This window comes from Camelus dromedarius, chromosome 11 (assembly GCF_036321535.1).
Source record: "Camelus dromedarius isolate mCamDro1 chromosome 11, mCamDro1.pat, whole genome shotgun sequence".
NCBI lineage: Eukaryota > Metazoa > Chordata > Mammalia > Artiodactyla > Camelidae > Camelus > Camelus dromedarius.
Genome location: NC_087446.1, coordinates 62,444,133 through 62,448,859, shown reverse-complemented (window position 1 = coordinate 62,448,859; position 4,727 = coordinate 62,444,133). Strand labels below are relative to the sequence as shown.

Sequence of the window (4,727 nt, the reverse complement as noted above, 5' to 3'; positions counted from 1 at the left end):
AGACTTTCTCTAGTTTCTCTAGGAATGAAGCTGAGAAGTCCAAGGTCATGTACACCTTCAGATGAACCAGGCAATGCCAAAGTGACTTTTACCAGTTTACACTCCTACCAGCAGATATAGCTGTTTCTGTTGCTCCAGATCCTTGCCAACACTTGATAATATAATTGTTAAATTTTTCCAAACCTGGCAGGAGTGAAGCCATGTCTGTTGGCTCTAATTTGCATTTTCCTAATTACAAAAGAGATTGGCATCTTCTCCTTTGCTTATTGAGCATTTGTGTCTTCCTCTTCCATGAAGCCTCTGTTCATATCTTTGCCCATCTTTCTACTGGAGTGTTTGTCTTTTTCTTATTTATTTGTAATCATTCTCTATATAGTCTAGACATGAGCATATTGTCATTTTGTCAGCTCCTTACTCCGTGCCTTGCCTTTTCACTTTCTTAATGATATCTTTTGGTGAAAAAAAGTCCTTAATTTTAATGTAGTCAGATGTCTCCATCTTTATGGTTAGTTGTGTGTGTGTGTGTGTGTACTTTAAGAAACCCTTCCTACCCTAAAGTCACAAAGGCAATCTTTGAGACTTTCACCTAAACATTTTATGACTTAGCCTTTTACATTTACCTTTTTAATCCACATAGAACTGAGTTTTGTGTGAGTGGTGAGATTCCATACCCCCTTTCTAATATGGATAACGAATCGTGGCAGCATAACCAATCGAAGTCCAGCTTCCTCCCACTGCCCTGCAATGACCTCTGCCAGAAGTCACAGGCCAGACACATGGCGCTGTTTCTGGGGTTCTGCCCTGTTCTAGTGGTGTGTTTATCTATTCCAGTGCAAATACCACGATGTATTAATTCATACAGCTTTCTACGTGACTTACGTCTTCCGCCTTAACCTTTATGGGCTGTTTTCTCTTTCATGTGTATTTTAGAATCAGCTTGTCAAGACTCATAAGACTCTCCAGAGTTTTTGATGGACTTGAGTCTATAAATTGAGGAGAACTGACATCTTTATGATGCTTCTTTGTATAAATTAACATGGTCTCAGTTTATCTCATTAAGCATTTTTAATGTCTATTAATAATAAAGTTTATAATTTTTTCTCATAAAGATCTTTTGGTATACGTATTCCTAGGTTCTCCACATTTTTTAAATGCCATAAGTGATACCTTTTTTAAAAAGTACACTTTTTAACTCTTTGCTGTTGGTTTAGAAGGACAATTGGTTTTATAATCAGGTCCCATGTTAAGCTCTACTATTTATTTATTTTTTTAAACTTTTTTTTATTGAGTTATAGTCATTTTACAATGTTGTATCAAACTCCAGTAAGCTCTACTATTTATTAAAAAAATCTATTGATTTTTTTCAGAGAGGTTTTGATGTAGATAATATATCACATACATATAGAGTTTTGTTTCTTCCTTTCCAGTACTTAAATTCATTTATTTCTTTTTCTTGCCTTATTTCACTGGCTTAGATCTCCCACTGTATCTCACTTTACCCCCTTTGCTTTTTAACGTCTGTTTTGTATTTTCAATTTCCTTGTCTCTCTGTTCTACAATCTGGCTAATTTCTTCAGCATTCTAGACCATTTCAGGAATTGTCTTTTCAGGGAGTCTAATCACATAATAAACTTGTTCATTGAATTTTAAATTTCGATTATGATATTTTTCATCTCTAAGGATTCTATTAAAATTTTCTAAAGTCTTAATCCTTTTTCATTTATTTATTTTTGAATGCAGAACACTTCTTTATTATAGCAAGATGTAAGACAAATATAACTTTAAGTGGTCATAACCACACCAGGCATTACCGTGACTGGTGGTGTTAGCTTGCTCAAATTTGAGGGAATAATTATATATAATTCTTGAAATTCGCTGACCATCTTCATAAAAACATTATGAAGTTTGAACTGGGAAGACTGAGTATGGTATTGAAATGCACGCACATGTTTTTGTTAAGATTTATAAATTTTCTTGTTCCTGACTTTATTTGCAATCTTGACATTTTCATACATCTTAAGTGGGTTAACCAAACTTTAGGACCTTTTATTACTAAGAGAACTAGCACAATTCTGATTGCCAGTGGCAACATCCTTAAAAGTTAATGAATAATGATTGATAGGTCAACAACAGGTTCTTGACCCAATTCCTTCTTCCTTTGGAGCAAAGTAAACTTTTACCTGAGTGTAAATATTCTTCAAGCAACTTCTTTAAAAGCATTCTAAAAAACCAAACAACCTAGTCAAAAAATGGGCAGAAGACCCAAGTAGACACTTCTCCAAAGACATATAGATGGCCAACAGGCACCTGAAAAGATGCTCAGCATCACCAATTACTAGAGAAATGCAAATCAAAACTATAATGAGGTATCACCTTACACGGGTCAGAATGGTCGTCATCAAAAAGTCTACAAATAGTGTGCCAACGTAGATTCATTAGTTGTAACAAATCTGCCACTCTGGTGAGGGCTGCTGGTGATGGGGGGCTATGTACATGTGGGTGCAGAGGGTGTATGAGAAATCTCTGTACCTTCCTCTAAATTTTGCTGTGAACCTAAGACTGCTGTAAAAAATAAAGTCTATTTTTTGTTTTCATATTCTTTTTCATTAAAGGTCATTATAAAGTCTATTTTTAAAAAAGTCAACAAATAAATGCTGGAGAGGGTGTGAAGGAAAGGGAACCCTCCTACTTTGTTGGTGGGAATGCAGATTGGAGCAGCCACTATAAACAATCGGATGGAGTTTCCTTAAACAACTAAAAATGGAGTTATATGATCTAGCAATCCCACTCTTAGGCATATATCTGGAAAAGATGAAAGCTCTAATTTGAAAAGATACATACATCCCTATGTTCATTGAAGGATTATTTACAATAGCCAAGACATGGGAGCAAACCAAATGTCCATCAAGAGATGACTGGATAAAGAAGATGTGGTATATATACACAATGGAATATTACTCAGCCATAAAAAATAATGAAATAATGCCGTTTGTAGCAACATGGATGGACCTAGAGATGATCATACTAAGTTAAGTAAGTTAGAGAAAGACAAATATCATATAATATCACTTATATGGAATCTAAAAGAAATGATACAAATGAATTTATTTACAAAACAGAAATAGACTCACAGACATAGAAAACAGAAATGTTTACCAAAGGGGAAAGGGGTGGGAGGATAAATTTGGCATTTGGGACCAACAGATACACACTGCAACAAGGACCCACTGTACAGCACAGGGTACTCAACACCCTGCAACAACCTACAATGGAAAAGAATCTGAAAAAGCATGGATACAAAAATACACACACACACACACACACACACACACACACACACACACACACACACGAATCACCCCACTATACACCTGAAACATTTAAAATAAGCCATAACTCAATTAAAAAAAAAAAGGAACACTCTCAACAGCCATTTCCATGTTAATAGTCGGATGAGGATTGTAGCCTTCAATCTGAAAAGCCTTCAGCCTTGAAGTCATCAATTTTCTCAGCTTTTCAAAGGATCTTGAGCTTCGAGAAAGGGCTTGGTTCTTGCTGAAGCTGCATTTCAGCAGCTCAGTGTGATTCAGGTAAATGTATGCATCTCCTGAAGTGCGTACAAAGTCGCCTGTGATGTGTGTGATCATGTAGGTGAGCAAGGTGTAGCGGGCGATGTTGAAGGGCACACCCAGGCCCCTGTGTCCAGACCAGTGGTACAGCCGGCAGGACAGCTCACCTCCTAGAACTGGCAAAGGGCATGGCCCGGGGGGAGGGCCAGGAGAGGAAGATCTTTGGGATTCCAAGCACACAGGATGATTCTTCTGTCGTCAAGGTTGGTTTTGATCATGTCAGCCACCGTTTACAGTTGGTCTACTCCCTGACCCGAATTAATCTGAATCCATATCTTCGTATTCGGATCCCAAATGCCTCCTACACTGGGCCTAAATCCCCTTCCCTGGTGGAGAATCCCAGGCTGTCGGAGAAGTCTCGGGACCCATTGGCATCCCAGGAAGACAGCTCCTCAGTGTTTGTGAATTTCGTGATAAACCACAGCAACTCCTCCCAAACACTTTTCCAGAAACCACGTTTGGTTGTCACCAGGGGAAACTCATCTCTCAGGCTGTAGCGCGCCTGCGTGCGGAACACCAGCAGGGTGCGGGTGCAGGTGTGGGTGGAGGGGCGGATGCGCTCATCCTCCCGGACGCCGCAGCCGAGGGTGCGCTCCCTATGCTCTGGTCCTGCAGCTCCCCGGGGGGCGCGGCGCCGGGCGGGGCGCGGCTGCGGGGACCCCACGGCCGCGGGCGAGGCGGCCCAGCCCTTTCCGGGAGCCCTGTTTCCCGCCACCGCTCCGGAGACTCCGCCTTTTCCTGTGACCCCTGAAGTCTTTCTTCTCAGGCACAGTTTCAGCCCCCGTTTTCTTTCTTAAACACAGTAAACACACTTGCAGATTTAGTCCAGTATCTGCAGTTGATAGGTTAGTTTCTGTCGTCTGCCGTTCCTGCTGGCTCTCATTCACGGTGAGTTAAATCCTTCCGTGGTTCGGGCTTTTTGACTCTGAGTTCGTATTTTTTTGTACTTTATGCACGAGAATTTTTGAGGCCCATGTGAAAGGTGGGTTCTTTGAGGATTTTCATTTGTTTCTGCTGGATGTCTGGGGCACCACCAGTGTGGGACCCTCCTATCCTCAAGTGCCTGTTTTAGGTTTCTCAGTCTACTGAGGTGTTATG

At 40.3% G+C, this 4,727-nt stretch overlaps 1 pseudogene; it reads right to left on the bottom strand.

The window, feature by feature from the left end:
• Positions 1-3,401: 3,401 nt before the first annotated feature.
• On the bottom strand, positions 3,402-4,227 carry LOC105100354 (thymidylate synthase-like; annotated as a pseudogene).
• Between the last annotated feature and the right edge of the window lie 500 nt (positions 4,228-4,727).